We start from the raw sequence: 25,028 nt of genomic DNA on the forward strand, positions 1-25,028 counted from the left end.
TAAAAGCACGGATTCCTGTTGTGGATTTAAAAAGGTGTGATGACTTTGTCCACTGCTAAGATATTGATGGCCTATTTCTAAGATTGGTCATCAACAGGGGTTCTGAGTGGTGATGAGCGAATATACTCATTACTCAAGATTTTTTTTAGAGCTCGGAGATTTCGTTTTCAGTGCCGCAGCTGAATGATTTACATCTGTTAGCCAGCATAAGTACATGTGGGGGTTGCCTGGTTGCTAGGGAATCCCCACATGTACTTATGCTGGCTAACAGATGTAAATCATTCAGCTGCGGCACTGAAAACTAAATCTCCGAGCACAAAAAAATACTTGGAGGACACCCGAGCGTGCTCAGGAAATCTCGAGTACCGAGTATATTCCCTCATCACTAGTTCTGAGTGATGGACCCTTCTCTATCATGTCCATTTGCCTTAATCGAACTTGTGTTAGGCTAGGTTCACATTGCGTTATGTGAACCCGTTAAACAGACTACGTTACACCGCGGCATAATGCGGTGTAACGTAGTCCGTTAACGCCGCCATTGCTTGTAATGGCGAACGCATCGCTAGCGCACGCCCACATTGGGCGTGCGCTAGCGATGTGCCGTCATTTGAGTGACGGACCTCGAACGATGCTTGTAGCGTTCGAGGTCCGTTCCTCGCTAGCGCAGATCGGGCATCTGCGCTAGCGGGATTGGCAAACGCGATCCCTTTTGGGACATTGCGTTAGCGCAGTCCGTTGCGCTATGCGCTAAACGGACTGCCCTAACGCAATGTGAACCTAGCCTTAGTGAGACAATCTCTTTAAATTAAATCTGTCAGCATATTTTGCTATGTAATCTGATAGCAGCATGATGTAGGCGTTGACACTGATATCAATGATGTGCCATTTACTAGGCTGTGTGTTGCTGTTTCAATAAAATCAGTGTTTTATCATCAGGAGATTATCACTGCAGGAATAGGTATCTTGTGCCTCCTAGTCAACTGCTTTATATAACCCCGCCCCCCCCCTTCACTAATTAGCTGTTTTCTGTCAATGTACAGCATTCTGAGCACTGTTACATCAGCAGCAGAGAAAACATTGATTGCACCAACATACATACAACATGCAGACCAGTATGTGACACATTGCTGGAATCAGGGTCTCAGCCCCCACAGCATGCTGTTCTCAAATTGCATGGCAAAAACTTGCTGACAAATTCCCTTTAAGAGAAACACTTGCATTTTATCATACAGCCAGAGAGCTCTTTAATCAGTACAGAAACTTCAGTAACAACAATGCGATGGTCTTAAACAATATAAGGATGATTAACAGTAGGCTGGTGCTGGCAAGGGAGCTTGAAGATAGTCACAATTTCTAGCTGCCCTGTGTGTGACACTTAGTCACTTATCACAAGCACGCCTTCCTTCATAGTAAATGTTCACATGAAATACTGACAGATGGTCTCCAGGAAAATACGCCTAATTTATACTTGATATTTGGATACCCTCCACTTCAGGGCTACAGAATTCTGATTGTTAAGTTTTAATTGCAACATATGAGAAGAGGTATCTCATTTAGAAAAAGGTCACAAGTGATGTCATTGGAAATGATGCCTCATCAGCCCTTGTCGGAAAACAGTTTGGTGCAGGTATAACATAGTACACGTAAAACTTTTTTTTAATGCCAAAACAAGGGGAGGATTTAAAGAAAGAAAAAATAGTATCTATCCTTAAGGCTAGAGCTATACATGGACAGTGTCATGGGGCATTAAGATGTATCACGGAGACTTCACATATAACGATTACCAATTGAGTTGTGTTGCCACCTACTACAACCACCACAAACAAATTCAACATTGATTTTTGGTCACTGGTATCAAGTGATGTAACGCTCAGAGGCTTCAAAGTAAGTCATGTGAGACTTGTATAAAAACTACCTTAGTATTTATTTACAGCCAAATTGCATCTCTAAAACAGTCATCTATTACCAAACTATATACAAATCACACTTACCGTATGTTTTTTTTATTTAATGAGTTTTGGAGAATTACTGTCATACTAACAGAGACCCCATATAGCCTTAGTCTCAAACTTTCTCTTTCTTTGTGTGAAGAAATTATTATTATTATTTATTTATATAGCACCATTAATTCCATGGTGCTGTACATGTGAAAAGGGGTTACATACAGGGTGATAGATATCGTTAACAGTAAACAAATTTATAATGACAGACTGGTACAGAGGGGAGAAGACCCTGTCCTTGCGGACTTACATTCAGATTATATCTTAATTACCCAGACAACTATTTTTAGCAAACCAAGAAGACTATGCTATTATCTATACTTTTGCTTGTATAAGCCTGTAATAGTGACTTGTAAGCTGATATTTCATATCACATAGTGTGTGCTTTTCTTTGATGACTAGTGATGTTTGCTGATATGCTAATTATGCATTGCATTATGGAGCCAGTTTGATGACTTCGAAAGCAGAAAGGGAAAAACTATGTAAATAGATTAAATAATCTCAGCCACTGCCTTCATCGACCAATTCTCCACCTGGCTCCTTCACTTTCTCTCTGCCGACATCCCCACCATCATCATGGGCGACTTTAATATCCCTACTGACACCCACCAGCCAGCAGCCTCCAAACTACTGGTGCTTACTTCATCCTTTGGACTCACCCAGTGGTCCTCCACAGCCACCCACACAGACGGACATACACTAGACCTCATCTTCACCCACCTCTGTTCCTTATCTCATCTCACAACCTCTCCCTTCCCCCTATCTGACCACCATCTACTCACCTTCTCATCCTTGTCCTCCTCACCTACCCCCTAGGTCCAGCCATTACCACATCCTCGCAGAATCCTCGCAAACCTAGACAATCACAAACTCTCAGACTCTCTCCTACCCCTGTCCTCCATATCTTCACTCCAGGACACGGACAGTGCCACCGCTTTCTATAACTCCACCCTCACATCAGCCATAGACTCAGTCGTCCCTCTCACGCATGGCGAAGTGCGACGAACTAATAGGCAACCCTGGCATAACAATCTCACAAAAAACTTCGACAAGCATCCAGGGTCATGGAGCGGCGTTGGAATAAAACACGCCTGCCAGAGGACTTCACTGCTTTTAAACAAGCTTCACTTGACTTCAAATCAGCCCTCACCTCTGCTAAACAGACCTATTTCACTAACCTTGTATCTTCACTATCCTACAACCCAAAACAACTGTTCAGCACATTTAACTCTCTCCTCCGCCCACCACTACCACCTCCAACTCCCTTCATTTCTTCTTCCGAGGACTTTGCCACCTACTTCAAAAACAAGATCGACCAAACAAGGCAAACCTTTACTTGTCCACCACCCCAACCACTCCATATACCAGACCTCTGCCCTTCCCCAATAACCTCCCTCTCCAACATCACTGAAGGAGAGCTTACTCGTCTCTTTTCCAAATCACACCTCACCACCTGTGCACTTGACCCCATCCCTTCCCACCTGCTCCCCAACCTCACTAACATGCTCATTCCAGCCCTAACCCATCTCTTCAACCTATCGCTCTCTTCTGGTACCTTCCCCTCTGCCTTCAAACATGCCACCATCACACCCATCCTCAAAAAAACTAACCTTGACCCAACCGCTTTGCCCAGCTATCGCCCCATATCACTGCTCCCGTTTGCTTCAAAACTCCTTGAGCAGCATGTCCGTGCTCAACTTTCCTCCCACCTCTCATCTAACTCTCTCCTTGACAACCTCCAATCTGGCTTCCGCCCCACCACTCCACCGAAACGGCCCTGACAAAAATTACTAATGACTTAATCACAGCCAAAGCTAACAGACAGTTCTCCATCCTCCTCCTTCTTGACCTGTCCTCTGCCTTCGACACAGTCGATCACTGCGTACTGTTACAGATACTTTCTTCCCTTGGCATCAAAGACCTTGCCCTGTCCTGGATTGCCTCATACCTGTCCAACCGCACATTTAGCGTTTCCCACTCCCACACTACCTCCTCATCCCGCCCTCTCTCTGTTGGAGTCCCTCAAGGCTCTGTCCTAGGGCCCCTACTTTTTCCATCTATACCCTTGGCCTAGGACAACTCATAAAGTCTCTTGGCTTCCAGTACCACCTGTATGCAGATGACACTCAGATCTACCTCTCTGGCCCAGATGTCACCTCCCTGCTGTCCAGAATCCCGAAGTGTCTGTCAGCCATATCCTCCTTCACCTCTCGCTTCCTAAAACTCAATGTAGACAAAACCGAACTCATCATCTTTCCCCCACCTCACGCATCCCCACTACCCGATCTATCTATTATGGTAAATGGCATCACGCTCTCTCCCGCACCTGAAATCCGCTGCCTTGGGGTAACTCTCGACTCTGCCCTGTCCTTCAAACCTCACGTCCAAGCTCTTGCCACCTCCAACTCAAAAATATTGCCAGAATCCATTCCTTCCTCAGCCCACAATCTACCAAAGCTCTTGTGCATGCTCTCATCATCTCCCGCCTTGATTACTGCAACACCCTCCTCTGTGGCCTCCCAGCTAACTCTCTTGCGCCACTCCAGTCTGTCCTCAACTCTGCTGCCCAGCTAATCCACCTCTCTCCTTGCTACTCCCCTGCTTCTCCCCGCTGCAAATCCCTCCACTGGCTCCCAATTCCCCAACTAATCCAGTTCAAACTACTAACACTGATCTACAAAGCCATCCACAACCTGTCCCCTCCCTATATCTCTGAACTAATCTCCCAATATCTTCCCTCACGTAATCTTCAATCCTCCCAAGACCTCCTACTCTCCTCCACACTTATTCGTTCCTCACACAACCACCTCCAAGATTTCTCCCGAATATCCCCCATCCTCTGGAATTCCATGCCTCAACACGTCCAATTATCCACCACCCTCAGATCCTTCAGACGGAACCTGAAAACCCATCTCTTTAGGAAAGCCTACAGCCAACAATAACTGAGCCGCCACCTCACCACCGCCAGAGCCGCTGCCTCACCACCACCAGAGCCGCCGCCTCACCACCGCAAGAGCCGCCGCCTCACCCCTACCTCCTGTCTCTTCCCCTCTATCCCATAGAATGTCCGCAAGGACAGGGTCCTCTCCCCTCTGTACCAGTCCATCACTGTAAACCTGTTTACTGTAAATGATATCTATAACCCTGTATGTAACCCCCTTCTCATGTACAGCACGATGGAACTAATGGTGCTATATAAATAAATAATAATAATAATAATAATCATCAAGTAATGCTATTTGATCTCATCACAGTTGTTTCCCTTATTTGTGAGGCTGACTGAAGGACACTGGGTAAATCTAAAAATAGGTTACATGCCTCTGTATAAAGAGATTGAGATGGAGAGAGTGAGATAGCCAGAGATTCAGCCCAGACACCCAAACACCTAAAGGACCAGAAACAGGACTGCAGCCAATTCATGGCACCATCACGAAGGACACAGATCTATCATTCTACAGGAAAGAACCTATGTGTTTTTGGCTCTGGTTGGAAGAATACAGATCTGCTCCATTGACCAGAATTGGTACCCGCTGGTTGCCTGGATCCATGGAGATGTTCGGATAGGTTGGGACTCTTGTGTCAACTAGCCTTGTATGGACTCAATGGACTGTCATTCTCCTATGCTTGTCATTACCTCCTCTCAGTGTGTGTACCACAGGTGGGGTAGCCGACCCTGGGAGCTCTGATGTAACATCTGCAATTATCCCGGCGGGTCAGCGGAAGGGTGAGACTCTGTAATGTGCACCATCTGGGGTACTGTGCTGGGACTGTTCTATATGTTATCTGCCTGTTTGTGGTTCAATAAAGTATTGCCACACTGTTTTACCCTCACCCTGTGTTGTCTGAGTAGCATTACGCCCACGTTAACGGGAGAAAGGGAGTTCAGTGGGACGATCCCTGGTCCATGTGGTTTCAGCTAGCGGACCTGGGCGCCCGCCGACCCCCGTATCTTCACATTATGGTGATTCACACCTGCTTTTAGCCCTAAAAATTGCTAACAGATAGCAATCTAAAAAAGAAAAGAAAAGATGGAACAATGAAACTCTAACATGGCTGAGACAAAGGGTAGGCAGAGGTAGGTGACTGCCAAGGGTCGCAATTAGAGAGGAAAATCAGTACTAATATTATGGCATAGTATTTCTGGGGCTCAGGTAGACCAATGATCAGTGTTAGTCACTAACATGGCTCACCGGTCTGCCTAGGCCCCGGCCAACACTATCAATGAATACACTGCTTACCGCCAGCCTACCTCCACCCCAAACATTGTTAGTCACTTTTGATAAAGGCTGGGGTGCAAGCAATTATCAGTGTCACACTGTGCCCCTTAGTGTGGTCAATCGTTAGTGACACACTCTTCTCGATGGTTTTCCGGTGCCCCAGCCATCACTCATAGCACACTAGGTGTGACTTAGAAGCACAAGTCCTCAGCACCAGCATCGGTCCTGCTACAGCAGATTTGAATGGTGGCTAATCAACAAGAACACTGACAATGAGAAGTCCAGGGAGTGCTTTATGCACTCCAATTCCCTGCCAGCTCTTGAATTAGTATAGTGCTCCACTTCCTTCTTCACGTAAATAGTAGCATGTTGGGAGAATTGACAAAATGATAGCGCTCGTCTTAGTTTGATTGAGGACATTTATTATCAGGCTTTTTAAAGGTTTATTTAGATCAATGAGTGCAAAATGTCTATATGCAAGTTCATTGGCGCTAGTTTCTGGATTGATTACACAGTCGAGTATTAATGGGAACAGAATAATCATTCTGTTCCTACACAGCATCATGTAGGCAGCATATAACCTGTTTACACCTGGTGATATATTACCAATAATATTTATTTTTACCAGCATATTGGCCCTTTTAAATGACTTGTTTGGCTGTAGGCCCATCATAATAGGCCGGCAAACACCCGAGGAGCAAGCAAAATTCAAGGGGGTTCAATAATTTTTGATTATGCTGTTGAATGTATACGGTATTAGCCATCGTTCTGTGTACATAGAACGTTTGTCAGCATGGGTCATCAAGCCTTTACACAATCCCCATTTGGAATGATACATAGGCAATCTACAGTTGTTTTCTTGCCTGGATCAGTTAAAATGAGCCATAAACTTACTGATCACCTGACAAATAGGCTAAGCATTTTGGTCATCGCATGATCACAGGTATCTTTACAACGGCTCATTTGCCAATTCTGAGCCAATCAAAATGCACTTTCATCAGAATGGAGTGGACTGTTACTTGACAACTTTCAGAACCATTTACCTCATCTGCCTAGGGAACCCAGATAACTTGTCCTGGCCCTGAACCCTAATTACACAATTTTTTTTACAATATTTAAGGGTATGTGCACACGTTACGGATTTTACTGCGGATCTGCAGCGGATTGGGCGCTGCGGATTCGCAGCAGTTTCCATGCGGTTTACAGTACCATGTAAACCTATCGAAAATCAAATCCGCAGTGCCCAAGCTGGGGGAGATTCAGCGAGGAAATGCTGCGGTTTATTTTCCGCAGCACGTAAATTCTTTGTGCGGATCCTGCAGCATTTTACACCTGCTCCTCAATAGGAATCCGCAGGTGTAAAAACACAGGTGAAATCCGCACAAAAAACGCAGGAAATCCTTGTGCAGGCATGTACTACGGAGGACAGAGAATGAACTTCAATCCAATATTGCAGCCAGCATGCAGCCAGCGGGTAAGGAAAGGGTGAATCAAACACCCGAAAACCCCTCCCCTATGGCTGAAGATTGTTCCCTCCAAATTCAGGTGACAGAGTCCCTTTAAAGTCACGTGTATCAATGACCATTTAAAAAATAGTAGAATAAGAAATCCAATCGTAGCATTTCGTCTGATGAATACTGACAATGAGGGATAAAAGAAAATCTTTCCACCGATTTTCTGTCTTGACAGGGTACTAATGGGATTTTTATGCCCAATCCTGGCATCCTAAAAGGCAGACTTTTGTGATCTGGCAAGAATTCATTGAGATAAAAGGAGCTAAAACACAATCGATTCTCCGCCAGCCGGTGTCTCATAAAGAGCTATTTCTGGTAAACCACAAACATTTGCAAACAACCTACGTTACCGAAAGGAGTTATCAATAACCCAGATAGAGCAGGAATAGGTTCTCCTTTGATGGCACGGGTCTGCTGTGACAGGTTGCAGATGGATTCACTCCTACAGAAGATACTAGGGACATTAACCTCAATTGTATCCTGCTTCCTCATACAGAACATTCCCACACAGCAGATGTGTTTTCTAATTGCACTTTGTATTATTTTTTCAATTATGCACAGCTTGAATCTTATGAATACCTCCAAAAATTACTTCATTCTTTGCAAATATTGGATTTGGATTCTTGAGCTATGAGGAAATTGATAAATGCAAACCTAAAAATACACAAAAGGCACTTCAGTATTATGAGCACATTGCAGTAGTAGATTATACCAATGTAGAAATAATAATGAATATTCCCATGAGGGCAGAGGACACCACTGCTCCATTCTGCAAGCTTATGGTCCAACGCTTCAATTTTTGATGGTGTTGCACACGCTCCGAAAAATCTACTGCAAGTCTGCTGCAAATACTGATATGTTGGCAGGAAAAATGCAGCATAAAATACATGTGGTTTTGATTCGTTTTTCGCAGGCGTTTTTTATCCATTTTTCCCATTCATTAGCATGGGTGAAATATGCAACAAAAATGCTGAAAGAATTTATATGCTGCAGATTTCAATCTGCTGCAAATCTGCAAGGAAAAATAAGCAAGAATCACATTTATTTTGCTGGAACTAGGAAATCCTTCAGGTTTTGTGACAAAACTGCGCAGAAAAAAAACACAACAAAAAGGGTCCTTGCACATGTTGTGGTTTTGTCACGTTTTTTTTCTGCACAGATTTGGCATAAAACCTGAAAGATTTTGTAGTCCCGGCAAATTGACTGAGATTCCTGATGTCTCATGTACACGTTGCTTATTTTGTCCTTGTAGATTCGCAGCAGATTTATATCTGCACTATATCAATTATTTCAGTAATATTGCTGCAGATTTCACCAATCATGATGTATGGGAAAAACGCATAAAAATGCATCCAAAAAATGCATCAAAAACGTATCCATAATGCACCTATTTTATGCTGCGTGTCTCCTGTTAACACATCAGTATTTGCAGCAGATTTTACAGATTTTTTTGCTGCAACTACTGAATGTGTGTGTATACCCAAAGGTAACAAAATCGCAAAGTGTGCACAGACCCTAAGGCTATGTTCACACATCTGGGTGAATTTTACTGTGCTTGAGAAACTTACCATTTTTTCTCAAGTGTCATCGGAGTTGCGTTTGGGTTTTTTCACATCCATTTTTTTTTCATTGAAGTGATGTGCTTTTCCCCAGCTAATCCATGCAATGTTTATTTTTAATTCAAATTATGTTTACATGGCTCTATAAGGAACAAATACGTGAGACACAGAATTAAAATGGAATCAAATCTGCAGCATTCCGATTTGCATCCATGTTTAACAGATCACCGTTGCCTTGTATTGCGCAATTTGACCCGCACAGATAGGACCTGTTTTGAGTTCCACATGGATGTAAGATGCATGTAATCTACTGTATTTTACTGATCCGTATTATACGGTCTTCTACGGCCGTAGAAAATCACAGCATGCTGCATTTGTCACCGTATTGCGCAAAAAATACGCCAATGAAAGTCTATGGGGGCGAGAAAAATACGGATTACACACAGACCAACAGTGTGACTTGTGAGAAATACGCAGCAGTGTGTTAGGACTGGCAGAACGCACCAAGAGAGATGATATAGATGCGTTCGCAGTCCGGGGTCCACCGTGCAGGTGAAACCTGCTGCTAGGAAATGACAGACTATATGGCGGTATCCAAAAGTATACACGCGTGGGTTAAACCTCACCCAGCGTGAAGAAAGCGATCCTGTTGCGTCACAGGTCCGCGGTACCGCACATAGAGCGCGAGCAAGTGGTCAGCGAACTTAACCCCAACAGGGATTGTAGTCCGATTAGACCCTTGCTGGCACTACACCGCTACTGGGTGTGTAAGGAAATATATAATTATAGCACCGAAGTGCGAAGTGTGCCGTGCTGGCAGGTACCACTAAGCACCCAGACGTGGGTCAGGAAGCGCACACTGGCGCGTGGCACCGCACTGGCGGTCACAGCAATAGACGCTGATACGTGTGTGACACGTTGAGTGATTAGTCAGGTGCTAGATAGCAGCCATACACCATACGCGAACAGTCATACAATAGAGTAGGGGTATTTAATGAACGACTTGCACTCACAACAAACACACATATTCAATTGTACACTAGCGCAAGGCCGTGCGGTCATGCGCAGTTTATATAGTTGCAGGACAGGAAGTGGCCACAGAAACTTTGCCCTTCCAAGACCTGCCAAGAGGACCAATAGAATGCGCTGCAGAGTCTGAGCACATGACCCTCGATCTCCAACGGGAGATCTTGCCCTGGGCATGCTCAGTGTGCGCAGACAAGGACTTAGTCCCAGAGAAGTCCACTCGCTGCTGACCAGCACTGACTTTAATGGCAGGAGCTGAAGAAGCAGCAGTAACGCTCTGAACAGAGTGAGACCGAGCAAGATGCTGGGACCGACGTCCCTGCTGAGCAGGCTCCACTGCGGCTGGATAGGAATGGGGGACCGCAGCGGAGACGGCTCAAGATTCCCCCTGTGCAGAAGCGGGAACTCGAGACCTAACATTACCCCCCCCTCCTAGGGCCCCCCCCTCCTTGGGCCTCGCTACGCTCGAAGGCAGCAATGAGCTGTGGGGCCCGAATGTTTTCAGCAGGCTCCCATGACCTGTTCTCTGGACCATAACCCTTCCAATCCACCAGATAGAACTTTTTGCCGCGTACCACCTTACACCCCAAAATAGCGTTCACCTCGTAATCGTCCGTAGACGAACCCGATGTCCCGGCAGATGACTCGGAAAACCAGGACATGTATACGGGTTTCAAGAGGGACACATGAAAGGTGTCGGTGATACCCAAGCGTGGAGGAAGAGCCAGGCGGTAGACCACAGGATTAACCTGTTCGAGAACCTTGAAAGGACCCAAGTAGCGAGGAGCAAACTTAGTGGACTCAACTCGCAGCCTGATGTTACGGGCGGAGAGCCACACCAAGTCGCCAGGAGCAAAGGTCGGAGCGGGGCACCGATGAACATCGGCGGAGGACCTCATTCTCTCCTTGGAAGCCCGAATGGCATCCTGAGTGCGATCCCAAATGTCCCGTGCCTCCACAGCCCAGTCTGCCACCCTGGAATCGGCGGAAGACACGGGCATGGGCACAGGTACCCGCGGATGCTGACCATAGTTAAGGAGGAATGGAGTCTGTCCAGTGGAGTCAGCTACAGCATTGTTAAGAGCAAACTCCGCCCACGGTAGCAAAGATGCCCAGTCATCTTGCTTAGCAGAGACAAAATGTCGCAGATATGTGACCAAGGTCTGGTTGGCTCTCTCCACCAACCCATTCGTCTCGGGATGATATGCCGAAGAGAGATTCAACTCGATACTGAGAAGGCGACAAAGCTCTCTCCAGAACCGAGACGCAAACTGGGGACCCCGGTCACTGACAATTTTGTCTGGCATACCGTGAAGACGGAAGATGTGTTTAACAAACAATGCTGCCAAGGCCCGTGCAGAAGATAGCCGAGGAAGCGGCACCAAATGCACCATTTTAGAAAAATGGTCGGTGATAACCCAAATGACAGTACAGCCACGTGACTTGGGCAAACCCACCACAAAGTCCATCCCGACCATCTCCCAGGGCCTGTCTGCCACAGGCAGAGGGTATAACAGCCCAGCTGGCCGTTGACGGAGAGACTTATTTTTGGCACAAGAGACACATGCCCGAACGTAGTCTCCTACGTCACGAACCATATGTGGCCACCAATACATTCTCGCCAACAACTCAGATGTCCTCTTTGCCCCAAAGTGTCCACCCACTCTGGACGAATGAGCCCACGAGAGAACCTCCGGACGCAAATTGATGGGAACAAAAGTCTTGCCCGGAGGCACAGACTCAAGCGAAACCGGAGCTACGGTTCTCAGACTCTCTGAAGGGACAATGAGCCGAGGCTCGTCCTCCTCCTCCACAGTTGACACCAGGGAGCGAGAGAGAGCGTCAGCACGAATGTTCTTCTCCCCGGCGAGATAATGAAGAGTGAAGTGGAACCGGGAGAAAAACAAGGACCATCTGGCCTGACGAGAATTCAGCCGCTGGGCTGTCTGTAAATAGACCAAATTCTTGTGGTCCGTGAAGACTTGGAATGGGAACTGAGCACCCTCCAAGAGATGTCTCCATTCCGAAAAGGCCAACTTCATTGCCAGCAGCTCCCTATCTCCGATGGAGTAATTTCTCTCCGCTGGTGAGAAGGTCTTTGAGAAGAAGAAGCATGGGTGCTTCCGACCTTGAGCATCCTTTTGATAGAGGACTGCTCCTGCACCAACGGATGAGGCATCCACCTCCATTAGGAATGGCTTATCCACATCGGGACGATGTAAGATGGGAACGCTAGCAAAGTGGGACTTAATAGAAGTGAAGGCCTTGGAGACCTCTTCGGACCACAATTTAGGATTCGCTCCCTTCTTGGTGAGGGATACCAAGGGAGCTACCAGGGTTGAGAAGTGGGGGATGAACTGACGATAGTAATTTATGAACCCCATAAAGCGCTGCACCGCTTTCAGAGAATGGGGTTCCTGCCAGTCCATCACTGCCTGTAGTTTGGCAGGATCCATAGCCAGTCCCTGGGCCGAGATGATGTAGCCCAGGAAAGGTAAAGACTCCTGCTCAAACATACACTTCTCCAACTTGGCATAGAGGGACTTTGCCCGTAGGAGGTCGAAGACTTTGCAAACATCTCTCCGGCGGGAGTCAATATCTGGAGAGTAGATGAGAATATCATCCAGATAGACTACGACCGAGGTGGAAAGCATATCCCGGAAGATATCATTCACAAAGTCTTGGAAAACGGCTGGGGCATTACAGAGCCCGAAGGGCATCACCAGATATTCATAGTGCCCATCCCTGGTGTTAAAGGCCGTCTTCCATTCGTCCCCCTCACGGATGCGAATCAGGTTGTAAGCACCCCGCAGATCTAATTTAGTAAATACCCTTGCTCCCCGAAGTCTATCGAATAACTCAGATATCAAGGGCAAAGGATACTTATTCTTAACAGTGATGGCGTTAAGACCCCTGTAGTCTATGCATGGGCGCAATTCCCCATTCTTCTTCTGCACGAAGAAGAACCCTGCCCCAGCAGGTGACACTGACTTCCTAATGAATCCTCTTGCCAGATTTTCCTGGATGTACTGTGACACTGCCTCCGTCTCCGGGAGAGATAGCGGATAAACTCGACCCCGGGGAGGCTCAGCACCAGGCAAGAGATCAATAGGACAGTCATAGGGGCGATGAGGCGGAAGGACCTCCGCCGTCTTTTTGGAGAACACGTCTGCATAAGACCAATACTGCTTGGGGAGAGAGGATAGATCTGCGGGTACCTCAGTAGTAGCAACCTGAACGCACTCCCTCTGACACCTACCCCCACAAGATTCACCCCAACCCAGAATTCTGCCTGAGGACCACTCGATATGAGGAGAGTGGTACCGTAGCCAAGGTATTCCCAACAGGACCTCATCAATTCCTTCCGGAATGACGAGCAGAGAAATTATCTCCTGATGAGATGGCGACATGGACAGAGTAAAAGGGATGGTCTGGTGTGTTATCTGTGAGGGCAATGTCGACCCATTCACCACTCGCACCGTTACTGGTTGAGCAAGCATTAACAGGGGTATTGCGTGACGTTGGGCGAAGGCAGAAGACATAAAATTGCCCTCCGCCCCAGAATCCACGCAGAGCTCTACCGAGTGGGAGAATGAGCCAATAGTAATTGTCCCCTTAAAGGACAACTTAGAGGCAAACGTCGCCGTGTCTAGTGTACCTCCACCTACTACCACTAGACGCTGACGTTTCCTCGACCGCTGAGGACATCTGGTGGCTAGATGTCCTGACTGCTGGCAAACATGACAGACCCTGAGTGCACAAGCGGTCCGGGACTTAGATCCTGCTTGTGACACTTCCCTGGCCTCATGTGGCTCAGGAACCAGGACCGGAGATTCCAGAGGTTTAGCGAAAGTAGGAGCCAGCCGAAACCTCTGCCTACACTGGGCTCGCTCTAACCTCCGCTCGTTAAAACGGAGGTCAATTCGAGTGGAGACAGTTATTAACTCCTCCAGTGTGGCAGGAATCTCCCTAGTGGCCAGAGCGTCCTTTACGTGGTCAGCCAAGCCCCTCCAAAATATGGGGATAAGAGCTTTATCCGACCAATCCAGCTCAGATGCTAAGGTGCGGAATTGGACGGCAAAATGACTGACCAAGGACTCACCCTGAGTTAATGCCAGCAATTGGAGCGCAGTATCATGGGTGATTTGAGGTCCTAAAAAGACCTGTTTCAGAGCGCTCAGAAACAGCGGAGCACTCTGCACCACATGATCGCCACGCTCCCACAGCGGCGTAGCCCATTCCAACGCCCTGTCCGACAATAGAGACAGAATAAATCCCACCTTAGCCCGCTCTGTGGGAAAACGTGCAGCCAGGAGCTCGAGGTGAATAGAGCACTGACTCACAAATCCCCTACAAAACTTGCTATCACCAGAAAATTTTTCTGGCAGCGGGAGGCGAGATAATGTCGGAACAGGGGTGGCAATGGACATAGTAGCTGCAGCCACGCTGGCAGCCTGTACAGCTACTGCAGTAACATCCACAGCTGAAGTCGCGCTCTCGAGAGCCGCCAACCTACCCTCCAGCTGCTGGATATACCGCAGAGATTGCTGTTTGTCTGTCATCACTAGCCAGACCCTGGCGCTAGTGTAATGTTAGGACTGGCGGAACGCACCAAGAGAGATGATATAGATGCGTTCGCAGTCCGGGGTCCACCGTGCAGGTGAAACCTGCTGCTAGGAAATGACAGACTATATGGCGGTATCCAAAAGTATACACGCATGGGTTAAACCTCACCCAGCGTGAAGAAAGTGATCCTGTTGCGTCACAGGTCCGTGGTACCGCACATAGAGCGCGAGCAAGTGGTCAGCGAACTTAACCCCAACAGGGATTGTAGTCCGATTAGACCCTTGCTGGCACTACACCGCTACTGGGTGTGTAAGGAAATATATAATTATAGCACCGAAGTGCGAAGTGTGCCGTGCTGGCAGGTACCACTAAGCACCCAGACGTGGGTCAGGAAGCGCACACTGGCGCGTGGCACCGCACTGGCAGTCACAGCAATAGACGCTGATACGTGTGTGACACGTTGAGTGATTAGTCGGGCGCTAGATAGCAGCCATACACCATATGCGAACAGTCATACAATAGGGTAGGGGTATTTAATGAACGACTTGCACTCACAACAAACACACGTATTCAATTGTACACTAGCGCATGGCTGTGCGGTCATGCGCAGTTTATATAGTTGCAGGACAGGAAGTGGCCACAGAAACTTTGCCCTTCCAAGACCTGCCAAGAGGACCAATAGAATGCGCTGCAGAGTCTGAGCACATGACCCTCGATCTCCAACGGGAGATCTTGCCCTGGGCATGCTCAGTGTGTGCAGACAAGGACTTAGTCCCAGAGAAGTCCACTCGCTGCTGACCAGCACTGACTTTAATGGCAGGAGCTGAAGAAGCAGCAGTAACTCTCTGAACAGAGTGAGACCGAGCAAGACGCTGGGACCGACGTCCCTGCTGAGCAGGCTCCACTGCGGCTAGATAGGAATGGGGGACCGCAGCGGAGACGGCTCGAGATTCCCCCTGTGCAGAAGCGGGAACTTGAGACCTAACACAGTGTTCTAGCGAAAAGCCGGCAATTCAGTGCGGTGTACAGTAAAATCACACTGACAGGTTAGAATAGAATAGTTAAAGGGACACTGTCACCTGAATTTGGAGGGAACAATCTTCAGCCATGGAGGCGGGGCTTTTGGGTGTTTGATTCACCCTTTCCTTAACCGCTGGCTGCATGCTGGCTGCAATATTGGATTGAAGTTCATTCTCTGTCCTCCGTAGTACATGCCGGCACAAGGCAATCTTGCCTTGCGCAGGCGTGTACTATGTAGGACAGAGAATGAACTTCAATCCAATATTGCAGCCAGCATGCAGCCAGTGGGTAAGGAAAGGGTGAATCAAACACCCAAAAACCCCGCCTCCATGGCTGAAGATTGTTCCCTCCAAATTCAGGTGACAGTGTTCCTTTAAGATAAATGTCTACACATAGTATAGGGGTAAATTTTATATATATATGTGTCAGTGAGACACATATATGTATATATTAATGTTTCATACAGTTCAAGATAGCTTAAAAGCCGGTAATTCAATTACGATCAGTCTCGTCTCACGCTGTAAATCTATCTGAAAGGGTTAACTAATTTTACAAGCAGAAGCCTGCTAATGCAGCTGCCCCTGCCTGTAAAAACCTGGCAAATGAATGGAATGTACAGTCATGGCCAAAAGTATTAACACCCCTACAATTCTGACAGATAATACTCAGTTTCATCCTGAAAATGATTGCAATCACAAATTCTTTGGTATTATTATCTTCATTTAATTTGTCTTAAATGAAAAAACACAAAAAGAATTATCCTAAAGCCAAATTGGATATAATTCCACACCAAATATAAAAAAGGGGGTGGACAAAAGTATTGGCACCGTTCGAAAAATCATGTGATGCTTCTCTAATTTGTGTAATTAACAGCACCTGTAACTTACCTGTGGCACCTAACAGGTGTTGGCAATAACTAAATCACACTTGCAGCCAGTTGACATGGATTAAAGTTGACTCAACCTCTGTCCTGTGTCCTTGTGTGTACCACATTGAGCATGGAGAAAAGAAAGAAGACCAAAGAACTGTCTGAGGACTTGAGAAACCAAATTGTGAGGAAGCATGAGCAATCTGAAGGCTACAAGTCCATCTCCAAAGACCTGAATGTTCCTGTGTCTACCGTGCGCAGTGTCATCAAGAAGTTTAAAGCCCATGGCACTGTGGCTAACCTCCCTAGATGTGGACGGAAAAGAAAAATTGACAAGAGATTTCAACACAAGATTGTGCGGATGTTGGATAAAGAACCTAGACTAACATCCAAACAAGTTCAAGCTGCCCTGCAGTCCAAGGGTACAACAGTGTCAACCCGTGCTATCCGTCGACGTCTGAATGAAAAGGGACTGTATGGTTGGAGACCCAGGAAGACCCCACTTCTTACCCCGAGACATAAAAAAGCCAGGCTGGAGTTTGCTAAAACTTACCTGAAAAAGCCTAAAACATTTTGGAAGAATGTTCTCTGGTCAGATGAGACAAAAGTAGAGCTTTTTGGGCAAAGGCATCAACATAGAGTTTACAGGAGAGAAAAAGAGGCATTCAAAGAAAAGAACACGGTCCCTACAGTCAAACATGGCGGAGGTTCCCTGATGTTTTGGGGTTGCTTTGCTGCCTCTGGCACTGGACTACTTGATCGTGTGCATGGCATTATGAAGTCTGAAGACTACCAACAAATTTTGCAGCATAATGTAGGGCCCAGTGTGAGAAAGCTGGGTCTCCCTCAGAGATCATGGGTCTTCCAGCAGGACAATGACCCAAAACACACTTCAAAAAGCACTAGAAAATGGTTTGAGAAAGAGCACTGGAGACTTCTAAGGTGGCCAGCAATGAGTCCAGACCTGAATCCCATAGAACACCTGTGGAGAGATCTAAAAATGGCAGTTTGGAGAAGGCACCCTTCAAATATCAGAGACCTGGAGCAGTTTGCCAAAGAAGAATGGTCTAAAATTCCAGCAGAGCATTGTAAGAAACTTATTGATGGTTACCGGAAGCGGTTGGTCGCAGTTATTTTAGCTAAAGGTTGTGCAACCAAGTATTAGGCCGAGGGTGCCAATACTTTTGTCTGGCCCAAATGATCAATGTTTTGCTTTTTGCTTCATTCTCTTTTGTGTTTTTTCATTTAAGACAAATTAAATGAAGATAATAATACCAAAGAATTTGTGATTGCAATCATTTTCAGGAAGAAACTGAGTATTATCTGACAAAATTGCAGGGGTGTCAATACTTTTGGCCATGACTGTAGGTGAATAACCTGTAGTTACCTCGAGTTGCGGTGATGCGCCCTCTGCTTGATGTCCTCATATGAACTCGAGCCTGGGAACTTTTCAGAATAATTTCAAATTTTGCACATACACACTACTAACATTGTGTCGGGTTATGTCGGGTTTGAGAAGGAGATCGGAAAAGCCAGCATTTGAATTACCCGCTTTTAAGCTATCTAGCGCTGTATGATATATTAATATATATATATATATATATATATATATATATATATATATATATATATATATATATATATATATATATATATATTGTGAGGCAGTGACCGGTGTCATATGCGAGGGTCGCTATGTGTCCCCCAGGATGTGCTTAGAAGCATATTAGATCCGCTGGAGTGCCCTGTGCTCACAGCAGGTTGCCTGTGAGACACAGGGAAGAATAAAAGTAAGTGTGAACTGGGTCAAGTTATTTGTCCCAGAATTTATTCAGGAAAACCTGGTATGGGCTTTTATTTTGAAACGGACTGCAGGATGGTAGTGGGGCCGGTCCGTTTCCTCCAGCCCAGATCTTATAGTGGCCCATGGCCATAGAATCTGGAGGATAGAAAAAAAAAACCCAGCAAGAGAGTTTGGGTGTGTCAGTCTGGTCTGGGATTCAAATAGATACAGAAAGGACAGGCTAACGGAGCGCCAGGCTGGCGGTCAGGGGAGATGTTGATTGAGAAAGGTCCGATGCAGCTCCTGCCGGGTGCCTCAGGAGAGGAATAAACTGTAAGTTGCAAAATACTCCGGTCACATGGAAGCGCACAGGACACAGATGAAAGGATTAAAAGTTTCTTTGTTTATTGAAATCCACAACGTGTTTCGACGGAACAGCTCCGTCTTCATCAGGTGGCAGTAGCTTGGTGACCCTGGTACACGGGTCCTTGGTTGCTGGGGACAGTCCTATTGGACGAAAGGTGGGGGTAGTGTGCATACATGGGGACCTCCGAGAGTACCCGACTGCGGAGGTCACGTTCTCCACCCCATGTGGAGAGATAAAACATGTGGTGGGAGTGGTAAAAACTCTTCCGTATGGGACTGTGTTGGGTAGAGACTTACCGTTGTTCTGGTCCCTCTGGGAGACCAGAGTTAACCCTCTCAGGGTAAAAAGCATTCCGGGTGCAGAACCCGAAGATCCCGAGTCAGGGATACCTGCCGTAGGGGTCGCCACGATAGGGACAGTGTGTAATCCCGATAGGTTTCCCCTAGAGGTATTGGCAGGGGAAGTGGAAGAGAATCCACCAATTCATGAGCTGGAGGTGTCACCTGGTAAGTTTGGGACTGTCCAGCTCCAGGATCCCACTCTGACCCGGGCAAGGGAAAGAGTAATCGAGGTAAATGGGGTGGCACAACAACCTGGTGCAGAAAAGGAGTTTCCCCGGATGGCGGTCATCCAGGAGTTACTGTACAGGGTTGATAAAATCCGGGATGAGGTGGTGGAACAACTGGTAGTGCCCCAACCCCATCGTCGGGCGGTGCTCGACATGGCTCACACTCACATGTTGGGGGGGCACTTGGGGGCCAAAAAGACGTTAGAGCGCATATTACAGAGGTTCTTTTGGCCTGGTGTCTACGCTGAGGTTACAAAGTACTGTGACACTTGTCCTGAGTGTCAACTAACCTCACCCACCACAAACTACCGGAGTCCGTTAGTACCTCTCTGCCCATCATAGAAGTACCCTTTGAGCGGATAGCGATGGATCTGGTGGGACCAATAGTAAAATCCGCCCGGGGCCATCAGCACATATTAGTAGTCGTAGACTACGCCACCCGGTATCCAGAGGCGATACCGCTCCGGCACACTTCGGCTAAACTAATAGCCCGTGAACTGTTTGCCATGTTTTGTCGTCGTGGGCTCCCCAAGGAGATCCTTACAGATTAGGGAACCCCTTTTATGTCTAAAGTGACTAGGGAGCTATGTAAATTGCTCCAAATTAAACAGTTGCGTACGTCAGTGTACCATCCACAAACCGATGGGTTGGTCGAGAGGTTTAATAAGACCCTCAAGGCCATGCTCAAAAAGGTGGTCGCCAAGGATGCGAAGGATTGGGATATGTTATTGCCATATTTAATGTTCGCCATACACGAGGTACCGCAGGCGTCCACGGGGTTCTCCCCATTTGAGCTATTGTATGGCAGGCACCCGAGGGGGCTGCTGGATGTAGCCAAAGAGACATGGGAACAGGAGCCCACTCCACATAAGAGTGTTATCGAGTATGTGGCAAGTATGCAGGATCGGATTGCAGTCGTGCAACCCATCGTAAAGGAGCATCTGTTGGATGCCCAGGCCGCTCAGAGCCGTACCTATAATAAAAGGGCCACGGTCAGGTCCTTTAAAGAAGGAGACCGGGTGTTGGTACTAGTGCCCACCCCAGAGAGTAAACTCATGGCCAAGTGGCAAGGGCCGTATGAGATACGGGGAAAGGTGGGGGAAGTGAATTACAAAGTGTACCAACCCGGGAAAAGAAAACCCGAGCAGTTGTACCATGTAAACCTGCTAAAGGCCTGAAAGGACCGAGAATGTTTGGTCACAGATGCAACTACGGTCATACAATCGGAGGTCCCTCTGGCCCTGGCCAAGGACACAGCCAGGTGTGAGGTAAAAGTCAATGATGCCCTCACAAAACAGCAGCGGCGGGAGGCTCGAGCTTTGGTACAGCAGAATATGGATGTATTCTCAGAGCTGCCGGGGCGAACCTCAGTGATTCAGCATGACATTGTCACTGAGCCCCGGGTAAAGGTGCGGATGAAACCGTACCGAGTGCCAGAAGCCCGAAGGCAAGCCATCGCGGCCGAGGTAAAGCAAATGCTTCATTTGGGAGTCATTGAGGAGTCCCGAAGTGAGTGGGCTAGCCCCATTGTTCTAATACCAAAACCAGATGGGTCATTACGCTTCTGTAATGACTTTAGGAAGTTAAATGAAGTGTCAAAATTTGACCTGTATCCCATGCCACGGGTGGACGAGCTAATTGAGAGACTGGGGAAGGCCCAGTACTTCACCATGCTGGATCTCACGAAAGGTTACTGGCAGGTTCCCTTAACAGAGTCAGCGAAGGAAAAGACTGCTTTTATAACCCCAGAGGGTCTCTTTCAATACATTGTCTTACCTTTTGGGTTACATGGGGCTCCGGCCACATTCCAGAGGCTGATGGACATTGTGTTAGCACCACATAGAGATTACGCATCGGCCTATTTGGATGACATAGTCATCTTTAGTATCGACTGGGATACCCATCTGTCCCAGGTACAAGCAGTGCTAGAGTCTCTTAGAGCCACAGGGTTAACAGCAAACCCAAAGAAATGTGCGATAGGTCTCACGGAAGCCCGGTACTTGGGATACGTGATCGGCCGGGGTGTTATCAAACCTCAAGTGAACAAAATTGAGGCCATTCAAAACTGGCCCAAGCCCTTAAGTTCCAAACAAGTGAGGGCATTCCTTGGCATCATTGGGTATTACCGTCAGTTTATACCCAATTTTGCTGGTAAATCGGCTTCCCTAACGGACCTGTTAAAAGGGAAGAAAACGGTGATGGTCAAGTGGAATCCTCAAGCAGAGGAAGCGTTCCAGTCTCTGAAGTCGGCGTTGTATGGACAGCCGGTCCTCATCAGCCCCGACTTCAAGAAAACCTTTATTGTGCAAACCGATGCCTCAGAGGTAGGCTTAGGAGCGGTGCTGTCGCAAGAGGTGAACGGGGATGAGCATCCAGTCACCTATTTAAGCAGGAAACTGACCCCGGCAGAGAAAAATTATAGCGTAGTGGAGAAGGAGTGCTTGGCGATTAAATGGGCCTTGGAGTCCCTACGCTACTATTTGCTCGGGCGTCAATTTCGGTTGGTAACAGACCATTCACCCCTTGTCTGGATGAGAAATGCAAAGGAAAGGAATGCCCGAGTCACCAGATGGTTCTTGTCCCTACAAAACTTCAGCTTCTCTGTGGAACATCGGGCTGGGAAATCACAGGGAAATGCAGATGCCCTGTCACGGGCACCATGTATGCTGACAAATGTTCAACCCCACAAGTCTGAACAGAGGGGGGGGGGTATGTGAGGCAGTGACCGGTGTCATATGCGAGGGTCGCTATGTGTCCCCCAGGATGTGCTTAGAAGCATATTAGATCCGCTGGAGTGCCCTGTGCTCACAGCAGGTTGCCTGTGAGACACAGGGAAGAATAAAAGTAAGTGTGAACTGGGTCAAGTTATTTGTCCCAGAATTTATTCAGGAAAACCTGGTATGGGCTTTTATTTTGAAACGGACTGCAGGATGGTAGTGGGGCCGGTCCGTTTCCTCCAGCCCAGATCTTATAGTGGCCCATGGCCATAGAATCTGGAGGATAGAAAAAAAAAACCCAGCAAGAGAGTTTGGGTGTGTCAGTCTGGTCTGGGATTCAGACCTAGCAGGAGGCTTGTGCAGAGCTCCTTCCGTGTGGAGAAACACGGGCCAGGCAGAGCCTGAAAAGCCAGACACCCCAGCGTACACGGGGGTGTAATACGCTCACGGCAGCGGACTGTGGACTGTTGCTATTTTTTCCCGGCTGCATACCGAAGGACTTGTTTGTTTTCTTTTCCGGTTTGTGAGTATGCTGTGAAATAAACAGAACTTTGTTTGAACTTTATATGGGTCACTGCCTATTCACTGCACAGCAAGGACATCGCTACATCACAATATATATATATACAGGTCCTTCTCAAAAAATTAGCATATAGTGTTAAATTTCATTATTTACCATAATGTAATGATTACAATTAAACTTTCATATATTATAGATTAATTATCCACCAACTGAAATTTGTCAGGTCTTTTATTGTTTTAATACTGATGATTTTGGCATACAACTCCTGATAACCCAAAAAACCTGTCTCAATAAATTAACATATTTCACCCATCCAATCAAATAAAAGTGTTTTTTAATAACAAACAAAAAAACCATCAAATAATAATGTTCAGTTATGCACTCAATACTTGGTCGGGAATCCTTTGGCAGAAATGACTGCTTCAATGCGGCATGGCATGGAGGCAATCAGCCTGTGACACTGCTGAGATGTTATGGAGGCCCAGGATGCTTCAATAGCAGCCTTAAGCTCATCCAGAGTGTTGGGTCTTGCGTCTCTCAACTTTCTCTTCACAATATCCCACAGATTCTCTATGGGGTTCAGGTCAGGAGAGTTGGCAGGCCAATTGAGCACAGTAATACCATGGTCAGTAAACCATTTACCAGTGGTTTTGGCACTGTGAGCAGGTGCCAGGTCCTGCTGAAAAATGAAATCTTCATCTCCATAAAGCATTTCAGCCGATGGAAGCATGAAGTGCTCCAAAATCTCCTGATAGCTAGCTGCATTGACCCTGCCCTTGATGAAACACAGTGGACCAACACCAGCAGCTGACATGGCACCCCACACCATCACTGACTGTGGGTACTTGACACTGGACTTCAGGCATTTTGGCATTTCCTTCTCCCCAGTCTTCCTCCAGACTCTGGCACCTTGATTTCCGAATGACATGCAAAATTTGCTTTCATCAGAAAAAAGTACTTGGGACCACTTAGCAACAGTCCAGTGCTGCTTCTCTGTAGCCCAGGTCAGGCGCCTCTGCCGCTGTTTATGGTTCAAAAGTGGCTTTACCTGGGGAATGCGGCACCTGTAGCCCATTTCCTGCACACGCCTGTGCACGGTGGCTCTGGATGTTTCCACACCAGACTCAGTCCACTGCTTCCTCAGGTTCCCCAAGGTCTGGAATCGGTCCTTCTCTACAATCTTCCTCAGGGTCCGGTCTCCTCTTCTCGTTGTACAGCGTTTTCTGCCACATTGTTTCCTTCCAACAGACTTACCATTGAGGTGCCTTGATACAGCACTCTGGGAACAGCCTATTTGTTGAGAAATTTCTTTCTGGGTCTTACCCTCTTGCTTGAGGTTGTCAATGATGGCCTTCTTGACATCTGTCAGGTCGCTAGTCTTACCCATGATGGGGGTTTTGAGTAATGAACCAGGCAGGGAGTTTATAAAAGCCTCAGGTATCTTTTGCATGTGTTTAGAGTTAATTAGTTGATTCAGAAGATTAGGGTAATAGGTTGTTTAGAGAACCTTTTCTTGATATGCTAATTTATTGAGACAGGTTTTTTGGGTTATCAGGAGTTGTATGCCAAAATCATCAGTATTAAAACAATAAAAGACCTGACAAATTTCAGTTGGTGGATAATGAATCTATAATATATGAAAGTTTAATTGTAATCATTACATTATGGTAAATAATGAAATTTAACACTATATGCTAATTTTTTGAGAAGGACCTGTATATATATATATATATATATATATATATATATATATATATATATATATATATATATACAGTATATATGTTTTTACGATTATTTGAGCCCATGGATCCATTGTATGTCCGTAGCCATATGGATTACATACGGAGGATGCCATGCGCAAAATACGCTGACACACCCTGCCTACGGATGACATACGGATCACTATTTTGGGGACTTGTCTGCGTATTATGGCCGTAAATAACGGACCGTATTTTTATACACTGAGTGTGAGGCCGGCCTAAAAAATGGCCAAATGTGTCTGCTTCATTTTGACAACCATTCAAAAATATTGGAGCATGTGAACAGCCACATAAACTAAACTGGGAATGTGTTCTTTTTGTGAAAAATACATAAAACACATATGTGAAAAATGGGACATTTTACATATTAATATAATGGTGAAAACACCTTTTAACAAAAAGTGATTAATTGATTTAGCACCAGTAAAGCGCACAAATTGTAATATAAGGATTAAAAATTAGAATTTAATTAAAAAAAATTGGCAGAAGTGAGCACATACAGTTGTGCTCAAAAGTTTACATAGCCCAGCAGAATTT

At 46.6% G+C, this 25,028-nt stretch overlaps 1 protein-coding gene across 2 annotated transcripts in view; it reads right to left on the reverse strand.

Annotated features, from left to right (window-relative positions):
• RIMS4 (regulating synaptic membrane exocytosis 4) overlaps nt 1-25,028 on the reverse strand; it is a 399,908-nt gene that overhangs the window by 218,980 nt on the left and 155,900 nt on the right. The gene's annotated exons all lie outside the window — the stretch shown is intronic.

This window comes from Ranitomeya imitator, chromosome 5, assembly GCF_032444005.1.
Source record: "Ranitomeya imitator isolate aRanImi1 chromosome 5, aRanImi1.pri, whole genome shotgun sequence".
In the NCBI taxonomy this organism is placed as follows: Eukaryota; Metazoa; Chordata; class Amphibia; order Anura; family Dendrobatidae; genus Ranitomeya; species Ranitomeya imitator.